The following is a 22,982-nucleotide window of genomic DNA, read 5'->3' as shown; positions in this document are numbered from 1 at the left end:
AGGAGTATTTAAAAGGTGTAATTTTTTATAAAATTGAAATTTTAATCCAACAAAATGAATACCACGAAATTATCACATGGAAGATATGAGGGGAAATCAAAGGGAAGCAATAAACAGAGTTATGGAGGAAGAGAGTGAAGACAGTATATTCAATGCAGATAGTATTAAACTAGTAAAAATGAAGGTTGGGTGAAGTTTGGAAGTGTAGGGACAAGTTATATAAAGATCCATTATACTTAAAAAATGATTTATTGAATGGAAATTTCTTGTACAATTAGCTAAGATAATAAAAATATACTTAAAAACAATGGAGATATCTTAAACTGCGTTCTTTTAAACCATGAGTCAATATAATAGTTTTCGCCTCAGTAATTTTCTTTGCAGGACTGGGAAGGTGGCTCAGTGGTGGAGCGCTTGGCTTGCATGTATGAGGCGCTGGGTTCGATTCCACAGCCCCACATAAGCAGAAAAAAAGCCAGAAGTGCCGCTGTGGCTCAAGTGGTAGAGCGCTAGTCTTGAGCTGAAGAGCTGAGGGACAGCGCCCAGGCCCACAGTTCAGGCCCACGACCGGACACAAAAAGAAAAAAAAAAAGAAATTTTCTTTGCAGGTATTTTCGTCATAGTGACAGAAAAGTGATCAATGTAATGAATATTAATAAATCACATTGCACATCATAAAGGGACACAATATAGAATCACGATAAAAATGTTAGAATTCATCAAATGATAAAATAACAGGTAGAATGTGCCAAATGCTAATTGATTGTTTTTCCACGTACTTTAACTAGGGTATCTAATTTAATCCTCAAAATAATTCCATAAAGTGGAACTATTTACATTATTAATTCTCAGAAGATGATACTGAAGTCTTCAGAGTTGGAATTACTAGTACCACATTGCACACATGGTAAGTGTTATCCTGAGATCCATCTCCCACTGCAACAATTAACCTCATTCTATTTTATGACTAAAATACCAGCACTTAGTCTACAAATTCTAGGAGAAATTATCAGAATTATTGTGTACACTCATAATATTTCACTTTACCTTTGTTAGAAAAGAGGTAACGGTAATATGAAAACTCAAAATTCATAATCAGTGCATACCTCCCTGATGAAAGGAACTGCTAAAGTATAACATTCTTGATCTCTAGCTGAAAATAGTAGAAATCATATTGTATCCCTTCACTCAACACTACACTGTCTAGGAACCCTATCACTGTTTAACAAAGTCTTACTGAAAGAATGACCTCCCCAATTCCTGATGGAAACAGACTGCAGGTCTTATGGACCAATCATTTCTACATTGTAGCTCACCTAAGTTGTTTACCATTAGAAGTATTTTGATTGTTTTTTATACCCAATATTTTGAGAGAAAAGTAATACTTTAAAATGTCATTAAAGCAAGACTGATATAAAAATCACCTTTGACCTCAGTAAAATATTTTACCTTTCATATACCCAAAAATGCCGTCTCACCTATCATTAATGTTAGGAACGAGAGTTTAAAAATCATAGACACCAAAACTTAAGCAAGAATTAAAGATTCTCCAACGTGTGAATACAATTTGTTTAAAAAGACATAAAGGGCTGGGAAGGGGCTCAGTGGTAGAGCGCTTGTGTTGCATGCATGAGGCCCTGGGTTTGATTCCTCAGCACCACATAAGAAAAAAGAAAAAAAACCTGCAAATGGTGCTGTGGCTTAAGTTGTAGAGCTCTACCCTTGAGCTGAAGAGCTGAGGAACAGCACCTAGGCCCAGAGTTCAGGCCCCGCTACCAGACCCACCCCCCAAAAAAAAGACATCAATACTACTACATTTTTTCAAAATTTCTTATGATACTGAAGATTCACTCATAAACTATTAACACTTGAAAATAACTCATTTTCTTGGGAGTAAGACACAAAAGACAAGATTATTCCAAATCATTTTCAAAGACCGTTATTTATACTACAAATTCACTCTTATAACTACAAAGATTCTAAAAATAACTAAAGCACAGTGACACAAAGGACATAATTTAACGGCATCAGCTACATTCAAAGGACTATGTTAATAGAAAACAAAGTTATACTAATAATTAGCTTACCCAATTCACATATTCTTTTATTCTATTTCTTTTAGTTTCATAAAAACTGGCTTTCCATAAAATGATGCATAAAAGCCTATATACCCACTTACTTTTTCAGATTTTAACAATGTTTATTGTAGAAATGTCTTTAGCTCTATAGTCAATTAACTGAAATAATACTAAAATATTCAAAGGGTTTTCAGAAATTGCAAGACTAGCCCTGAGATGTTATTTATATACAAAAATAATCAAAAAGCCTTATTTGTTAAATTTGTTATCATTACTCCCACAAAAGAACTATTAATGAAGAAATCTTTGTATGTACAAAACAACTTCAAATGCATCCACAATCTGGAGATGACACATGCTTTTTTTTTTTTTTTTTCTGTCAGTCGTGGGGCTTGAACTCTAGGCCTGGGCGCTGTCCTTGGGCTCTTCAGCTCAAGGCAAGCGCCCTACCACTTGAGCTACAGCGTCATTTGACACATGCTTTTTGTTTCTTTATTTTTGAAATGTATATCTAACAAGCATATCCATAATATTGATTTTCATTCAATATGATGGAATATTAAAATCTAAAAAATATGGGGTTTAGTATATTAGTGTGAATAGATACGATCTTACAAAAAACGTTATTTTCAACAGAAATCCATAAGGAGTTTATCCACCTTGTGTTTCACAGGAATAACCAGAAAGTAATACCTGTTTGGTCAAGTCAATCTAAATCACTCCATGAGTATATCTTAAAAGTATAACCAATTTAAGAGGTCAAACACATATTTTGTACTGACCGTCATCTTACAGCAATAACTTACTACCTAATTATATATGTATATTCTTACCTAACATATACTAAGAGCTGAAAGTGATCTCTTTTATCTAACTTAATGGTGTAAATGCTTTGATAATGATATTGTTATCATTTGACAAATAAAATGTACAGAAGTGTGGTTCCACTGAAATGACAGAATGGAACCTGATAAAAAAAAAACATAACAACACAGCTCTTTTCAGCCTCACCCTGTACACATTGGCAAGCAACATTGCAACAGCACAAAGCACACATATACACATACACACAGTTGTGCACATCCACACACACATATACCCACATGCCAAATTCAGGGTTTATTTTACAAAAAAGTTCAAATAAAATGTTAGTGATTAGGACAAATGATAATTTGCTTATTATAAAATAATACATAAACCAGTCACCATGGATGTTACATTTTACCTTCCACTCCACATGTGACCACTTAATTCATTTTTAGTTAATTAATTAATTCATTCATTCATTAGTTTGTTGATAATACTAGAGCTTGAACTCAGGACCTGGCTCTGTCCCAGAATTGTTATTTTTTTTTTGTTTTAGTTTTCTCAATGCTAGAATTTTACTGCTTGTACCACAGCTCCATTTCTAGCTTTTGCTGGTTACTTTTAAATCAAAATCTAATAGACTTTTTTTTCTTGGTCTGATTTCAAACCACAATCATCAGATTTCATCTTTCTGATTAGCTAAGATTAAAGACATGAGCCACCAGTGTGGATCCTACTATTTCCTATATTAATCTATGCACATACTTATATAGTAATTTAAAACTGAGAGAATAGAAGCAAGATGTACAGTGATGATATTGTCCTGTCAGAAATTCAAGTTAGTAATGTAAATTTCTTCTTAAGAATATACACAAAAAATACTTAAGAAGAAATCTGATGATGTGTGTGTATATGTGTGTGTGTGTGCTGTTGCAATATGTTCCACATATAAGCACTGTGCAAGGTGTCCAGCCATTCACAGTTATTGCATGAATATCTGCCTTGTCTACCAACACATGGACAATGTCTAAGAATCCACTCTAGGTGTCCCTATGAAGAGGTATATACTCATCCTCATCCCTAGCATTCATATGAGTGTCATTTTGGAAAGTAGTCTCCGCACTTTAGTAAGCTGCAAGGCAAGCACTATACCATGAGCCACCTTTCCAGTCCAAGGATTAAGATTCTTGTCTGTAATTTGATCAAAGGTATGTCTCTTTATGTAGGCTACTAAAAATGTGTTTACTAATTTAAAGTCAATACATAAATTCTATTTCCATCTCTTTAAAAAATTGTTCTGTAAATTGATCAGAAGCATGGATTTTGTGGCTAGATAGGTCATTGCACATCTGTATCTTTCTTCTTCTCTCTCTTTCATGTTTCTCATAAATAATATGATTGCTCCATAATTATCCTAATTTGTATTGCTTTTATATTTTCAGTGATATCATTTCACTTTCTGTCCTGCCATTTCCCAAATCAGCACCACATAAACAGAAAAATATGGAAGTGGTGCTGTGTCTCAAGAGGTAGAGCACTTGCCTTGATTTGAAGAACTCAAGGACAGTGCCCAGGCCCAGATTTCAGGCCCCACAACTAATTTTTAAAAAAATATAAATCCTTTATAATTCTACTACCAGATCTGACTGAAATCAGTGGAATCACACTTTTCCTGTACAATGAAGGAATAGGTCCAGGCTAGGAAAGCAACTAGAGAAGGCAGGCTGATTGTATCTGTGACAAATCTTTTTGGAAAATGGTATCGAGTATTACTTACTGGTGATCCGCTTGTGCTGGAAGCATGATTCTGAACTATTGCTTGCTGATTCTGAACTATTGTTTCGATCATTATATTCTCCAAGAAGAAAAGTGAAATTTAATTGATAGCAAAGGACTACTAATACATTTTGACTTCTCATTAAGCATCTTCAATAATCAAAATCACCTAAAGATAATAAACAGGACTACGTTTTTAGATGAAAACAAGTGTCTTTTTAAAAAACAAGAAATTTAAGTATTTATGCAAAGGACTTGTATTGTACTACTGAATTATACATTTATTTCTCATTTGAATACCAATAAATTATGGATCTATTAGAAAGCTCTTAAAGCTCATATGTTGAATAGTGAGTTCTCTTACAGAATATCATGGTATTTCCCAAATCATTTACATAGAAGGTATTGTTTCCTATTTTCTCATTCCTAAGAATAAGCTGTACATGAAGATACCACTGGTCCTCATTTTCAGTCTGTACTTTGAATATGGAGGAAAATCTTTCTCTGCTCTCTATCAATCCCTACTCTCCAAGTAGAATAATTTAGAATAGTAAAAATGGAAAAAGAGAAAATAAATCATGGTGAAAAAATATATACCGAAAATTCACCGGATTTTTCTGACCAGTTCAACCGACGTGAACTATACGGGAAACTCATTGACACCTCATTCCAGCTGGTACTCAAAGTCTCTGGTTAGGCAATTCTGATGAAGACAAGGAACAAGATGAAAAATTGAGAAATGGTATCAATTACAAGACAAAAATGGAGAAGTATCCAAGTAAATTTCTTCTTTGGGATGCCGAAATTAATCGGCTTACTACAGTGTGGAGACTACTTTCCAAAAAGGCCACTCATATGAATACTAGGGATGAGGATGAGTATAACCCTATTCATCGAGAAGCCTACAGTGGACAGTTAGATATTGTCCATGAGTTGGTAGCTCAAGGCAGGTAGCCATGAAATAACTGTGAATAGCTGGACACCCCTGCACAGTGCTTATATGTGGAATAATACCAGAGTGGATTCTTTCTTACTTCATCATCATGCAGATACAAATGCCCAAACTAAAGTCCTCTTGACCACATTGCATCTTGCTGCTGGGAATAGAAATAGCAAAGATATGCTGTACCTACTTCTGTTGAACCATTATATCAAACCAGGTCTGAAGAACAGCTTGGAAGAAACTGCCTTTGATATTGCCAAAAGGATAAGTATGTATCACTACCACTTTGAAGTTGTGAAAGTCTTTACAAATTGTTCTCCTAAATCGAAATGGTTTGGTTAAGTTCCTTAAATTTCAAAAATGCCAGTTCATACTTTGTGTCCCTAGAAAAGTCATAATGGTTTGGTTAAATTTCTTTTTTAAATTTTTATTTTATTTATTTATTTTTTGTGAACATACTGTACAGAGGGGTTACAAATATATGGGGAGGATAATGTGCACATTTCTTATCAAGCATTGCAACCTCCTCCTTTGTTTACCCTTCACATCACTTCCCAGCCTCCCCCCTCCCCCCCAACCCCCACCTAATCCTCGCCCCCTCTTCCCACTCCCCCCCCGCACCAATGTTGTAAAGCTCGTTTTCGACATGACAACTTATACCTCTCATTGTTGCAACAGGTCCACCTGTACACTTAAACGACTTGTTTTTCCCCATCTCCTCCACAAGTTATACTGACATCAAAAATAGTGAAAGCAGGGGTTGAACTGTGGGGGAGGGACATACAAAGCAACAAAGAGGTAATCTTATAAATGCGTTAGAAACACATGCATGAAAGAAAAAAAAACATTAAAATACATATCTAAGCGTTCATTTTCCTGACATCACATTATCTGACCTTTTCCGCTTGACACATACATATACTAGGTATTAAAAATAAGGGAAACCATGGGACCTTTGTTTCTTTGGGCCTGATTTACTTCACTTAATATAATTTTTTCCAAGTTTTTCCATTTCCTAACAAATGGGGCAATGTCATTCTTTCTGATGGAGGCATAGAATTCCATTGTGTATATATACCACATTTTCATGATCCATTCATCTACTGAGGGGCATCTGGGTTGGTTCCATATCTTAGCTATGATAAATAATGCTGCAATAAACATAGTTGTGCTGGTAGCTTTAGTGTGGTCTGGTTTGTAAACATTTGAGTAAATGCCCAAAAGTGGGATTATTGGGTCATAAGGGAGCTCTATGTGAATTCTTTTGAGGAAACAAAGTGGATGAACAAGTTTACATTCCCACCAACAATGAAGGAAGGTTCCCTTCTGTCCACATCCCCTCCAGCATCTGTTGTTATTAGAGTTCTTCATTTTTGCCATTTTAACTGGAGTGAGGTGGTATCCCAATTTTGTTTTGATTTGCATTTCTTTTATGGCTAGGGATGTTGAGCATTTGTTCATGTGTCTATTGGCCATCCTTATTTCTTCCTCAGAGAAGTTTCTTTTCAAGTATTTAGCCCACTTATTTATTGGGCAGTTGTTTCTTTGAGGATTTGTTGCTGGCAGATTTAATTTTTTTGAGTTCCAAGTATATTTTAGATTGAGACCCTTGTCCATTGTATGGCTAGTGAAGATCTTCTCCTAATCTATGGGCTTTCTATTGATTATGCTCGCTATGACCTTTGCCATGCAGAAGCTCTACAACTTCATGCAATCCAATTTGTCTAACCTTTCTTTGATTGGTTATGTTTCCAGGTCTCTATTCAGAAAATTTCGTCCTGAGCCAAGGAGAGCTAGGGTTTCACCTATACCATCCTGTAATGTTTTCAGAGTGTCTGCTTTGACTCTGAGGTCTTTGATCCATTTGGAGTTGATTCTTGTGCAGGGTGATATATAATGATCTAGCTTTACTTTTCTACAAGTAGTTAACCGATTTTGCCAGCACTATTTAGTAAAGAGGCTGTCTTTCTTCCATTCTCTTTTTTTAGCTCCCTTATCGAAGCTTAGATGGCTATAGGTCTGTAGGTTCATTTCTGAGTTTTCAATTCTATTCCATTGGTCTTGAAGTCTATTCTGATGCCAATACCAAGCTCTTTTGATTACTATGGCTTTATAGTAGAGTTTGAAATTTGGTACTGATATTCCTCCAGCAGTGTTCTTTCCATTGAGGAGCGTTTTTGCTATTCGGGGTCTTTTATTGTTCCATATGAATTTTGGATTGGCTCTTCTACGTACTTGAAAAATGAGGTTGGAATTTTGGTAGGTATCTTATTGAATTTGTAGATAGCCTTGGGAAGTGTTGCCATTTTCACGATGTTAATCTTTCCAATCCAGGAGCATGGTAGGTTTAACCATTTTCTAAGTTCTCTGTTAATTTCCTTTTTCAAGATTTTAAAGTTTTCATTATAGAGGTCTTTCACTTCTATGGGTAAGTTAATTCCTAGGTATTTTATTTTTTGTGGGGCTATTACAAATGGAATTGCTTTCCTAATTTCAGCCACACATTTCTAATTGCTGGCATACAGAAAAGCCATTGATTTTGGAGGGTTAATTTTATTCCCTACTACTTTCCCAAAGTTTTGAATCAGCTTGAGTAATTTGGGCGTGGAGTCTGTTGAATTCTTTAAATACAAGATCATGTCGTCCGCAAACAGGGAGAGTTTTATTTCTTCTTTCCCTATTTGGATCCTCTTAATGTCTGCATCTTGTCTTATTGCTGTAGCTAGGCATTCTAATACTAGTTTGAGGAGAAGTGGAGAGAGTGGACATCCTTGTCTTGTTCCTGAGTTAAGAGAAAATGGCTTTAGTTTTTCACCATTAAGTATAATGTTGGCTGTAGGTTTGTCATATACAGCCTTTATTGTATTGAGGAATGTTCCATGGATTCCTAATTTTCCCAAAACCTTCATCATAAAGGGGTGTTGGATCTTGTCGAATGCTTTTTCTGCATCTATTGAGATAACAATGTGGTTCTTATTCTTGCTTTTGTTGATGCGATGAAAAATATTAATTGATTTGCGTATATTGATCCAGCTTTGCATCCCTGAAATGAATCCTGTTTGATCGTGGTGTTTGATTTTTTCAATGAATTGTTTAAGTTGATTGTCCAAAATTGTGTTGAGAAGTTTTGCATCAATGTTCATCAAAGAAATGGGTTCATAGTTTTCTTTCTTTGATGAGTCCCTGTCTGGTTTTGGGAAGAGGGTTATGATGGCTTCATAAAATATGTTCGGTAGTGAAGGCAGCGATAGAAGGGTCTTGTTTTTTAATCCAACTAGACAGTCTATGTGGCTTAATTGGAGAGTTAAGTCCATTAAAGTTAAGAGAAAGGAATCAGATGTATTTGGGAATTCTTGCCATGTTATCCACCTTTTTAGGGGGTGCGAAAACTGGCTTCTTCCTATGGTTCTAGGAATCTCAGTTTCGGTGCAGTTTCTTGGCCTTTATTGTGTTCTTGTTGGTTTAATACGTGTAGGACATTTTTAAGAATCTTTTGTAGGGCTGGATTGGTGGAGAAATATTGTTTGAATTTTTCTTTGCTATGGAAGGTTTTTCTTTGGCCTTCAGTTATGAAGGAGAGTTAGCTGGGTACAGTATTCTTGGTTGATAGTTGTTTATTTTTAGGGCATGGCATACATCATTCCAGGCTCTTCTTACTTTGATTGTCTCTGCTGAGAAATCTGAGGTGATTGTAATTGGTTTCCCTTTATAGGTGATTATCCTTTTCTCCTTGACAGCTTTAAGCATCTTTTCCTGGGTCTGAGTTGATCCTGTGTGGATTATAATGTGACAGTGGAATGTCCTATACTCGTCTGGTCTATTTGGGGATCTAAAAGCTACTTGTATCTGAATAGGCCTATCTTTGTCCATGTTTGGGAAGTTCTCTGCTAGGATCCTGTTAAACAAATTTCCTAGGCCATTAATTTCTGTTTCTAGGTTGTCCTCTACACCCAATATCCTTAGATTAGGCTTTCTCATGGTGTCTTCCAAGTGTTGGATAGATCTATCATATTTCTTGGACTTGTCTTGGATGGATATATGCTCTTACTCTATAATATTTAGGCTGTCTTCAATCCCTGAGATTCAATCTTCTGCATGCTCCAACCTGCTGTTAAGATTTTCTACTTTGTTTTTTATCTCTTTTCCTTCTAGTTGGTTAGCATTGATGGCTTCAAATTCTTTGTTGAAGCTTTGTTGTAGATCTTGTATGAACTTCTTTACTTCCTTAATTTGGTGTTCAGTGTTTATTCTAAAATCACTTAGTAGATTGGTTATGGTTTCCTTGGACTCCCATTCCTTCTGTTGGGTTCCATTCAGGATTCCCTTTGTGGTCCCCCTGACTTCCTTCAGCTCTTTGTTAATGGATTTCACTAATGCCTTTAGTGATATTTCTGTATTCTCTTCCTGCTTTCTCAATTCCTGTATTACTCTTTGATTAGCTTCCTCCCGTTCGTGGAATTCCTATAGTTCTCTTTGAGTGTTCTCAGCCTGCTCATGCCATTCCTGCCTTTCTCTTTGAGTATTATCAAGCAGCTCTCGCAAATCCTGTATCAATTTTTGAGTAGCTTCCTCACGCTTATGATATTCCTGTGTAAACTTTTGGATTGTCTCCTCTCTCTCCTTATCATGCTCATACAGAGTCCTTTTTAGGTTTTCAATCTTTTCCTGCATTGACCTTTTGTTTGCCTCCTCTCTTTCCATATCACGCTCATGAAGAGTCCTTTGTATGTTTTCAATCTTTTCATTTATCCCAATTACCAGCAGTGTTTGTAGAGCTATTTGGGAACTCTCCTCTGGATTATTCATTATCTGTTCTGTCCCCTGATTATCAAGATTGGGAATTGAGATACCCGGACTTGCCATTTTTCTTATGTTTTTCTGGCTTTCTCTGCCCATATGAGATGAAAATAGCACCAGTTTTGTGCTAGAACACTCTTTTAAGGCCAGCATCAACCAATGTCTGAATTTGCACAGTCTATAGTCTACAGATACAATCTAGTTCAACAGATACATCGATTCAACATCAAACAATATATGTTAATGGGCTACGAACCGTAAAGAAGAATTTGGAAAACCAGAAATTATTAGGATTAGGGAGAGATGTGGGTAAAAAATCTGAATAGAGGGGCTGGGAAGGTGGCTCAGTGGTAGAGCGCTTGCCTTGCATGCCTGAGGCCCTGGGTTCAATTCCTCAGCACCACATAAGCAAAAAGAAAAAAAGCCGGAAGTGGCGCTGTGGCTCAAGTGGTAGAGCGCTAGCCTTGAGCTGAAGAGCTGAGGGACAGCGCCCAGGCCCAGAGTTCAGGCCCCACTACCGGACCCAAAAAAAAAAAAAAAAAATCTGAATAGATTGATGTGGGGAGGCACAAGGACAATTAACTAAGTCCTAATCTCAAAGCATGAAATAGATTGGGTAGGATGAAAGTAGAGAGAGAGAGAAAAAGAAGAAAGGGAAAGTGAAAAGAAAATAGACCAGAAAGAATAGAAAAGTAAAAATTAAAAATATTATGCAGATCCGAAATCAATCTATTTAGAGAAAAATGTGAATATAGTGGGAGAAGGGGAGTGATATAAAGGAGATGTGAAAAACTTAAAAATAAAAATGGTTAAAATATTGTATAGGTTTAAAGAGGTAGTACTTCTATTAAGGAATTTAAGTCTCAGAGGTTTTGAATTGAGTAATAAAGTTGTAGATTAAGTGTGTACACAAAGGGGGATAGGGTCTAATAGTCAACTACTGGTTTATCTGAGGATGTTCAAGAAAAGAGTTAAGTCACATGAAGAAGAACGAAAGAAAGGAAAAGGTGAAAAGGATAAGAAAGGAAGAAAAGAAGATCAGAAGTTTAGTAGAGCTAAACAAAAAACAAAAAGATAATTAAAAAAGAAAAAAAGAGAAAGAAAACAAAAAAAAGAAAGAAAAACCCACACTCACATATCACTAAAATAAAAATTATGAGGAAAAAAAGTTACTGGAAAACAATTTTTTTTCAGAAAAGGCAAAACTTAAAGATTAAAAAAGTTTTAGAAAAGAAAAAAAACAATTTATATAAGGTACGAAGAAGAAGAAGAAGAAGAAGAAGAAGAAGAAGAAGAAGAAGAAGAAGAAGAAGAAGAAGAAGAAGAAGAAGAAGAAGAAGAAGAAGAAGAAGAGAAGAAAAGTTCTTTGATTTTTTTGGGAGAGGTGGGGAAAATCCTGTATCTCCCTTGTGTCTGTAACCAACCTCTTGTTGGATTCTCTGGTCTGCTTGTGGTCCTGTGGCTTGGTTGGTTTCTTAAGTCAGTTTGTTCGAGCAGGCAGAAAAATGCTTTGCTTTACCAATGATTTTGTGATCCTCCTCACAGGCTAGTTCAATAGGAGGCAGATCTTCTTTGAGAATCACAAAAGAGGAGGATGTAATGATGAGGCTAGTTTCTGGGTAGACTTGAGGCCTTTCAACAAACAGTAGCTTTTCCCGGGGATTTGTTTGTGAAAAACTCACGGAGCCCAGCCTGGAGTCATTCTCAGGGTTTCTGTTTACTGAATTTAAATTAATTGTCGAGGCTGCTAGAGGGAGGGGCAGCCTCTGGCTCTGATTACCCAGTGAAGAATACCACTCCTAGGGCTGGCACCCAAGCTGGGTGACTTTTCCCTAGGTGGAGCTGAGTCTGGCAAGTCACGCCGCCGTTAAGTTCTTGTGACCTGCTAAATGACTCGTTTTATTCCAAGGCCTGAGTTGGAGCTAGCAGCTCCACTGAGCTTTTTCGGTTTCCAAGATGGAGATCTCCAGTACGGTGGGGCGGCCAGAGGCGGGGTGGCCTTCCCTCCTCTGCTCCCTGAGAAGGAGTGAGGATGTCGGGCTTCTACTCATGCTGAGTCTTGATTCCTGGGTCGTCTCTGGTCTGCAAACTGCAGGATGAAGATGTCTGTTCCTTGTCAGTTCTTGCTGGTGTTGAGTGGAATCCACTCGCACGCTACATCTGGTTCCTTCGTCCCTGACTCTCTGTGGCTCAGGTATGGTGCCTGCGATCAGCACCGCCGCCACCACTGCCACCGCCACAGCGGCTGCTGGCAAGAGCTCAGATCTTTCTACTTTCCTGGATTTTCCCTCTCTGGCCTGACTCTCTGTCCTGTGATGGCACACATGGTGTGATTCTCTGGCTTAGGACTGTTTACTGGAACACCAAACCTGCTTTCTATGCAAGAGCTTCTTTAGACTCCAGCTTCTCCTCCGCCATCTTTCCGGAACTCTGGTTAAGTTTCTTAAATTTCAAAACTGCTCGTTCATCCTTCATGTCCCTACAAAATATTTTCACAATGCAAAGCAACAGCAATATCTTACTTTAAAAAGTCATGGATTCCATGTTATTCTTCCAAGTGAATTGCCTGACATTGATGTCAAAATGTATTCAAGAGTTGTTTGTATTCATCTATAATGTTTTCTGCAGAGTTTGTGATTTTTTTAAATCAGAAATAATTTTAACTTATCTGTGGAAATGAATAGTACAGAAACTAAAGTTATTCCTGATGCTTGTCTGAAAAAAGTATATTTATGTTTGTATAATGCCCATAATCTATTTCCTTCTCTCCTAGATATAATATTTTGAATTCTACGTTGTTTTATAATATATAGGTTAATTAATAAATGTGTCCATTCAAATTGCATTCCATATCGAAAAAATTTAAGATTTTTTTCCTAGGTCCTTATAGTATTTATTTCTTTGGGATAAGATGACAATGTTATCTAATTTCAAGTTTTGTAAAGATTATGCTATGTAAAGGTCTTTCTAAGGTGAAGTTTTAAACACTGATTTCAAACTAACCTTTAATTCTATGAATTATATATGTTGTTACCATTGTATTCTTGTAATCAACTTTTTAATAACTGTTTTTCATTTCTTGCATCTGAAAAATGAAAAATATGGAATACTTCACAAATTTTTATATGATCCTCGTGCAAGAGCCATGTTAATCTCTGTGTTGTTGTCATTTGGTTAGACCAGCTGCTGAAGCACGTAGTATCCTCTAAATATAAGTAGTTAATGATGCAATCTTTATACAGGCATATATCCTTGGTTGCCTATTTGTAACAATGAACCCTTATTGTTCCTAAAAATGTTATTGATCATGTTTCTCTAAATTTCTGTGTATAGTGGAAAAAAACTTACATTGTTTGGTGGATTGCTTATATTTGAAATTTTTCTGTCAATGACTATTTTGTCTTTTTCATTTTAAATTTTGAAGCCTTTATAGCTAAGTCCAAAGGTGATGGCTTTTCAAGTATTTACTTATCAACTGAGTTAGCTTTGTGGAGCTAATGGATTCAAAGTAAGCCTTCTTAAAAGCTACTTCTAAACTTCTGCAGCTTAAAATTTCCCAAATGAGGTCTCAATGGTACAATTGTCTACCTGACCCTTTACCCTTCTTCCATGTAGGAAGAGACCAACCAGAATATCTTACCGTAGCAGCATAGATTGTCTTACTGGAACAAAACTAATCTTAGATACAAGGGATCATAGAGAGATGAACAGTTGAGAATGAATTGTTCAGAAAAGAAGGTATTTTATAAAAAAAAAGCCATGAGGATGAATATACCCCTCTTCATGGGGAAGCCTACAGTGGACACTTAGATTTTGTCCATGAGTTGGTAGCTAAAGGCAGATATTCAAAGTATTTTTTAAATACCTTTGTTTATTATACCAAACATTTCAAAAGTAACTAAAGCCAAGAAAGTGAAAATATTGTTCATATGCATGATTACCTAATGTCTTAGCCTGTCTACAATCCAACTAGGCAGTAACTTACACTACTGACTTTCTACCAACAAATATTTCCATAGCTCCTGGACAAGTCCTTATGTTTCTCCTCGATATTAGGCCTTAAATTGGTAATGTTTTAATCACTGTGTTTCCTCTTGCCTCTAGGCTGTAAATCTCAAAATGGTAAATCTTTAGATCTAACTCTACCAAAAACTGAGGTAGAGATAATGGAACAATACTTTAAAACGGAGTTGACTTTGATACCCTAACCACAACAGAACAATGGAAAATAATTTCTTATATTATATACACTTATATTTTTTTATTTATGTGTGCTGATCTTAAATTTCACACAGTGAAACTTACTAGAATTAGATGATAATTTGACAACTAAATTGATATTTATTCCCATAAATAGATTTGAATATAAATAATTAGGTTTAGAATATTAGAATATAAAAAGTATCAATGCAATGTCTTAGGTATAAACTTGTGATACCTTCTAAGTGTTCTTGGTCTTCTGAATTCACATGGTAAAAACACAGTATTGTTTTCCTCTAATCTATAAAGGATTTTAATCTGCTGCTCTGTTTATTGTTTTAAGTCGCTGGTCCCAAAATTTTTTTCTCCATATTTCTGAAACATTCTTACTGATTATACCAAAATTTTGCTGATATGATGTCTAAAAGCTATTATTCTTCTGCAGGACCCACGGGTCCTAGGATACCAGATCCCAGTTATCTGCATCATCAGATAACGAGAGTAAAACTTCTCACTTAGGCCCATGCAACATGCCAATAGAAAGTAATTGAAGACCCGTCTCAATTTCTCATTTCCTGTAATATTTCAGGTCCTTAATTCCTTGGAGGATTTAGCAGTAAGCTATTGTGAAATGCAAGTCTACTTAAAATGAAGATGAGATCATAAAATATGAGAGAATGTACTGTAATACAAATTTCAAATTACAGATGACAAGCCCATTTGAGTGAACAAAATCACAAATATCACAAGATTATTTTTAATACCCCTCTCCTAATGATTAATGAAAGATTTTAGCCAAGCATAAGTAGGTCAAAAAATACTTCCTGGAATGGTCGATCCATATTTGTTCTACCAAAGCTAGGAAATCTTGACTTAGAGGTGAAATATAATTTAGAAAAACTTTAATTGAGAAGATCCTTAGTGCTGCAAAATCCTGTTACTTCAGTAAAACTTGGTTCTCTAGTACAAAAATATTGTCATTCTCAAACCAATGATAACCTACATTTAATCTTCTGAAAGTATATTCCTTTTCAAATAAACCTTTAAAAATCGCATTCGCCAGAATAACTCTTGACAAGTAGATGATAGTGACATTACAAGTTTTTCAATGTAAGGGTAAGTTACAGTACAATTGATTTATTTAGCCAGCACTAATCCCAAACAAGTTCAACCATTCATTAAAGTGTAGAAATATTACCCCCCCACAGCATTGGCGTTGTTCAGTAGGTGCCTTCCAGAAATGTGTTAAACAGAACAGCATCCCATAATTTCAAACCCAAATACTAGCTAATAAAGTAAACTTCATCACATAAGAAGGTACATTTTAAAAAGTCACTAATAGTTGCCTTATCATGTGTTGTTTTATGTTTTCCCTGTCTAACATAGTAAGAAATATGACTTTAAGTATTGAATATGGGTACTCATCAGAGATGTGACAAATATAAAATCTGTCTTCTATTTCTATCATATTCCTCTATAGTAGTAAATCTTAGTTTTCTTCTTTTTCCAAAACTTATAGGTAGTAGAAAATATTAACCCATGTAGAATAAAATAATCACAACATTTTACAAAGCCATTTATAAAAACTGGTAGGAATAAATTCTAAGCCATTTTTAAATTTTCTTGTTGACTAAATATTAATTTTCCAAATGGATGAGAATAAAATCATGTGTAGGTGCTTCACATCTCCAGTCTTGCAAATGAATTATGGAAATATAAGCTGACATCAGTTCATGTATATGTGGGATTGAAACTGCATGGGATGTATATAAACCTTTCAAAATATTAACAGTTTAACAGAATGACTATCAAGAAATTGAAACCCGAGAGGAATAATGGTAAAGACATAGAATGAATGAAAAATGGAACAAGGGACAAGTATATCTAGAAAACTCAATATACGCATGAAGTGGTAAATCTGAAATGAATCTTGGAGAAGGGATTGGTTGAGAATGCTAGAAGGAGTGACTCTGATCCTGGAGCATTTGACAATTAGATGGACATATTTAATTGTAACAAATTTGCACAACCTTTGAAATTCAGTTAAAAAACAAAACAAACAAAAAACAAAAATCACAACCAAACAGCAATCTCTAGACAGTATGAATATGACCTATCAAAATTTTAGACAGTTAATGAAGGGCAGTCTTGGGAAAAGCAAACAAAGCTGTTCAAAGAGGGCAGTTTGGGGTAGGGGAGAATTTAGAACAGATTAAGTACATTGTCAAAGGTTATAAATGACCTACCTCTACTGCAAATATTTTCATCTGCAAGTGCTCTTTGTCTGAACTGGCACTCCAGTCATGAGGCACACTTGATAGCTTGTGAAGATAGAATGGAAGAAACAAGATCAAGAACGCATTACTCCACTGGAGAGAAAACATTTCTCTATGTTTTCTCTCCTCTGTCTTCATTACTCTTTTTTCATACTTTTAATAAACTCAAGTGATTTTGAATTATATCTTTCCTTCTTTGTTCTGGCAAAGTAATTGTTCAAAATATTTCACTAAATTTTATTTCCCATTATTTACTATCATAGTGTTTACTTGTCCGAGTGAGTCCATTAAACTTCCCCTTTGCATTTGGTTGCCAGGAAAACTCAACATTTATGTTAATGAGGATAAACTGTAATGCAAAACTTTGTCTCCAAAAAACCAGTCCAAGAACCTGTAATCACAAATATTTAGCTATATTTTTTTTTCCTTTTTCTTTTACCTTGCAAATCTTCTCGTGTCTAAAGTTTCCTCAAAAATAAATACTCTACCTTGAGAGCATTGGCACCCACCCCTAGGTGTCTGGACAGGGAACAGACCTAAGAAAGGAGACATCCAGTTTCAAAGGTGAATCATCTGGGGTTGAGGAACACCGGAGAACTCTTCATTTGTTTGTTTAGCTTTACTTGATAATGTAACCCAGTTCTTGAATGTCAGTAGATTAGAATAAATTTAGGGCATTAAATATTAAAAATAAAACAAAAATAAATAAATACTCCACCACTTTTTGCTTCAATCACTTCTAACCTCAAAGATATATTTGCTAACAAGATGCTTAGAAGAAACCGAAGAATACTCCACTTTTATCTTCTTTCTTAAGACTCTCCTTAGATACCATATCAAGAACAGTGAAGTTATTCTTTGCAGAATTATTTCAATAGATTATTTTTCTCATGGTCTTGCATTTGCTCAACAAGATGTATGGAGCATAGAGTTAAATCACCCATTCCTTGGATTACAGTGTCTGTTAAAAGGCAATACTTCTATGTCCTACTTCTCTGTTCTCCTCTTAGCTCTTGACTGATTTCCAATTAATCACAGCTTCTTGGCTTCAGGTCTAGTAAAGCTGAAGGACTATAAGGCCTCCCGCACTGCTATATCTTCATGGTTTCTCTTTCAAAACTCTTTTATTTGGATATGGAATTTATTTTCATGTCTTCAATTTGTTCTGCAATACACTGAGCCAAATAGACTCTAAAATCACTTTAGGTTGCAAAAACATTAAGACAATCTATATCAATAAGTTTTGGCCTCCCACCACTGCAGAAGACAATACGCTTAGCTAGGGCTTCTAAGAACACGTTTGCTTACCTTTTCAATTTTCCCAATTCTTTTCTGATCCCAAAAGTTTTTGGCTTATGTAATAAGAGAAGTCTTCACTATCTCATGTTAATAAGGATAATATTCTTGAGCTACTTAGAAATGTGAAATCATTGGTTTGAAGTATCCAATCAGATTTTTTTCTGTGTTTCACTGCTTCATGAGGAAAGACATTGTGGAAAGTATTACAAACAGAAAAGTGTAAACCCAATACCTTCTTTCATTGTGGAGGACACTCTCTCCCTAAATAATTTGAACCAAATTATCTTTTTCAGAAAATTACTGTTTGGTAATTGAAGTCAATTCACAAATTTTCATTTCTTATTTTTTTAAAAAACTTTGAGTTTAAATACCACTACAACCTTGTTTTTACCCAGTAAGAGTATTTTTCCTGGTTAAGGACAATTCTCAAGGGAACTTACATGATTTACAGCAAGGTTTGTGAGGTTTGTTGGTTTGGTGTGAAAAACAGCCATCTTCACCCACATTGCTCCCTCTCAGCTAAGTCTCTATGGATTTCTTTACAAGAAAGCCTATTTTTCCAAGTAATTTTAAACTTTCTTAATAGGCTAAGTTGTGAAAAATTTGACCAATTAAAGTTTACCTGTCATAAATTTTTAAACTTTTTTGAAATTCCTTTATCAGAATCGCAAATTCACCAATCCTAATTCCAACTTTACCATAAAAACAGTTAATATGTTTTTTCCTGATATGCTCTCCATGAAACTATTATTTTCCAGTGGCTGTGTTATGCATGTATATGGTCATATGAGCGGATGCTGAGCAAAATGAACTCCAAGCTATGGAAACAGACATATTTATTTACAGTTGTTGTTTCTAATGTACAATGTGATTTCTATTTCCTCTATGGTTTATCCCCTGCTGTATTTGATTTTGGTACCCTGTGTATTGTGCATACATTTACCTTAATTAGGGAAGGGAACATGAACAACAAAATGGCAAGACAAAGGACAAAGGGCAAACCAATGCAATAGCAATACTCACAAGAAAATAAATTGGAAATGTACATTACAACTTGTGAGGCGTATTGGGGTGAATTAAAACTGTGAGAAAAATGAGAGAGGGGGTAACAAGTTTGAAAAGTTGTGTATTTACTAGCTTACAATTGTGCTTACCACTGCACATAACTTTGGCATTATAATTAAATTTAAAAAATAAGCTGCATGAAATAAAATTTCACTGTATTGGTATAGTAAATATTATTCTTTATGTAGTAACTTTTTAAAAATCAGTACTATTTGACATCTAATTTGAATTAATTACCCATTTTTAATCAAAGGGCCATCAACTTGAATGTTATCCAACTAGGCAATATTTTCACAATATACTTGCCAATATTTTGAAAAAAGAATAAATTTAGTACTTTCTCGTACTAAAACAGAAAACACTTTAATTCTACGGAAACCCAGAACTTTTGAAAGTAAATAAGTTGTTAAGAGAACAGAATATATGTGTTCTTCAACATTCATATGAATAATAACTACTCATTTTGAAATAATGAACATTCCATACCTGAGAGATTCAAAATAGTATTTGTGTGCATGTTATGAAATTCTGCATTAGATGCATTTTCCAATGGGGTGTTACAGATAGAGAAATGAACAGAAAAATATCCACATTCTGGTATAGTATAAAACTATGAAACGTCAGTTAAAATTTGCCACGCCGACCCCAGTAGAGTCTGCTTAGCATGGGAAACCATCTATCAGACCATGATAGGGGCTTCGAGACCTATCTCTGAGTTTTGGGACTTCACCAAAGTCTACCTCAGAGAATGGGGCTTTACAGAAACCTATCTCCAAGTTTTGGGACTTCACCGAAGTCTACCTCGGAGAATAGGGCTTCTAAGAGGCCTACTCCTGGGAAAAGGCTGGCAAAACCCCTGGAAAAGATGTGTTTCTGCCTATCTTTTCCTCATAAGAGTGCCTATTAATCTTTTACTGCTTCTACTGCTCTTTGTACTTACTCATTGTCAACGTTCCCTTATTCAAAGCTCTTTCTTAAGAGTGTTGAGGACTCCAATATCTGATGAGTGTCTTAAAAATATGACTAACTCACCAGAGTTAAGTGCTACCCTGAAACCCCTCTTATGGAGGCTAGTAGACAAGTTATAAGTAAATATAAAAGTATTGGGGGTTTCACAAAGTCACTTCAGCAGAAGGAATTGTTTGTAAGAGATTTACAAAAAGTTGTAGGCGCGGCTAGAACAGAAAGAATGTATGGCAATTGCTGAGATAACTACTTAGGAGAAAGAACTTCCTCATTTACTAAGAGACTTGCTAAATCTAAGTCTCCTTGGTGCTTACTATTAAAGAAGGAACAGGAAAGATCTTAATGGGACAGTTAAGGCCTCTATAGAATAAAGTAGTGGTTAATTGGTGACAATTATCGAAACCAATTGTATTTCTTAAAAATAGAGGTAAAGCCGGAAACAAGTGCCTATCAGGCGACCAGCTGGTGACCGCCCAAGAATGAAGCCCTGCAGCAAGATTATGTAACCTTTTGCCCTTTCTTATGGAGACTTTTTGCTATAAAAGTTTGTTATCCTCTGCATTAAATCGCACTCAGCACTCAGCACTCAGCATCCACTCCTAATGTGTGTGAGTTGTCTGTTTGCCATCTCCCCGTCCTATTCCAGGTTCCTCCACTAGGTATCCTCCGTCGTCCCGACAGAACCCGGTCCGCGGCAAAAATTAATTCTTCAAGAGTAAGCAATTGTTTAAAAGATTAAGCTATTATTTCTATGACCATCAATCCCAAGGTTTATGCAATAAAGTCATCCTAGACCAACAGTTTCCAACTTGTAGGGTGCACTTCAAAATTCCCTTAATTCACATCACGAATAGCTTATCTCCATAGTGAAAAAATACTACACTTTGCTAATGTGATGCCCTCCGTGTTCTGGAAAAAGCACCACAATAAACTGGGTTGCATCATTTTTCCTCCACTGGTATTCTTGCAAATATTATTTATATTTATACTTTTTAACTATCATAGATAAACAGGATGCTAATATCAGAAGATTACATTTCAAAGCCCACCCAGGCAGGAAGGTTCCCTAGATTCTTATCTCCAATAAACTTCTCAGCAAAACCAGACACAAGTGGTACTGATGTTGAAGTGTTAGGGCATGAGCCTTGAGCATAAACAGCCTCAGAGACAGTGTCCAGGCCCAGAGGTCAACACCTAGGACAAACCAATAAAACAAAAACAAAAACAATCCCAAAACCTAGCATTTTTCTCATTGTATACAGAGACATGTCATTAAGGAAATTGCTTCCTGTGTTACATACAGGTCGAAGAAAGAAGAAGTCACACAATTATTCTCTTCATACAATGTTATACCAAAGCCTCAAATAATTGCTCTTTTTCTAAATTTATAAATTAATATCATCATTTTTTGCAAGTCTGTCTACATTATTCACATTATCATTTTATACATAAACTGTTTTTTAATATCTATTAACGGAGTTCTAATTATAACTCCCTTGAAAGTATATTCTAGGCAAATAGAATGCAAGAAACATTTGTAAATTTGTCAATTAAACCCTCTACTTAAAAAGAATTTTGTAGTATCCTATAGAATATGAAATTACAAACAAAACCAAAATATATATTTTAAATCTAAACTCTAATTTAACAAGGTCTATAAAGTCCTACATTAGACCAAGTTTGCTATATGTCCAGGCTTAAGCTTTTGCAATCCTTCATCCTTTCCTTGGAATCTAACAGAATGAAGATTACTTAATTTTTCAAATTTTGGATGGGAATCATGAGCCATTTTGCATCTAAGAATGTTTCTAATGAAGAGAGCATTTAAAAGCACAACTGAGGATTATATATGAGTTGCATTTCAATAGGAAATTACTTCTCAAAACATAATGACAAAATTAGCCCAAACTTCCAACTGCGTATTCCTTTCTTGTTTGGTTACTTTTATTAAGACAAAATTATACTACCTGGTCCAGGGAAGGTATCACTATGTAATTCCAGTTTCTAATCTCCTGTCAGTCTGAGTGCTAGAATTCTAGGCTTGTATCACATTGACCTGCCAGAGTTTCTTGGTTTATTTAATCTAGATACAGACTAGCAATTCTGAACTTCTCCAGTGATATCATCCACTAGACTGCTCAGACTGTTCATGGACTATATTAAAAGATGTTCTAACATTTCACAGAGGATATGATCATTTTCAGATACACCTGTGGGGTCTCTGATTCATTCCTACATGGATCCGATCCCTTTCATAATGATTACTTGTCTCTCTTACTATCTCTGGTCCATATCTATGTAATATTCTTAAACTTTTTTGAAGAAACTTCACTTGAGGACTTTCTAACATTAAAAATTATCACTTGATTCTAGTCTTACTGAGGACATATTATCTATTGTGTCCTAACTTTTGTATATCTTCTGAGAATTGCTTCATTTGTGTATTTGTGTGTGCACATATAAGTGCCTCTGTGTTTATGTGTAAGTTTGTATGTATATATGCAAAAGCCTCAAGCTCTTATTCAGCCATCTTGCTCATGACTGGTATTCCATCACTTGAACCATTCTTCTAATACAGCTTTTGGCTGGTTAATTATAAATAGTGTCTCAAAGACTGTTCTGCCCAGGCTGGATGCTAACCTGAGCTGAATAGCAGAGGGACAGCGCCAAGGACCAGAGTTCAAGTGCCAAGACCACCATCAAAAAAGTATATATAAGTAAAGGAAAGAAAAAAAATGTGATCTTATCCACCAGTTCATGGCTAGTATAATCCCT

The 22,982-nt window shown here is 35.4% G+C and overlaps 1 pseudogene; it reads right to left on the bottom strand.

Annotated features, from left to right (window-relative positions):
* Nucleotides 1-13,496: 13,496 nt before the first annotated feature.
* LOC138814762 (U6 spliceosomal RNA) lies at nucleotides 13,497-13,596 on the bottom strand (annotated as a pseudogene).
* Between the last annotated feature and the right edge of the window lie 9,386 nt (nucleotides 13,597-22,982).

The sequence above is a fragment of the Dipodomys merriami genome, unplaced genomic scaffold, assembly GCF_024711535.1.
Source record: "Dipodomys merriami isolate MVZ:Mamm:240054 unplaced genomic scaffold, mDipMer1.0.p SCAF_609, whole genome shotgun sequence".
Taxonomy (NCBI): Eukaryota; Metazoa; Chordata; class Mammalia; order Rodentia; family Heteromyidae; genus Dipodomys; species Dipodomys merriami.
Note: the sequence above shows the minus strand (reverse complement) of the source record. Positions and strands in the feature narration are given on the sequence as shown.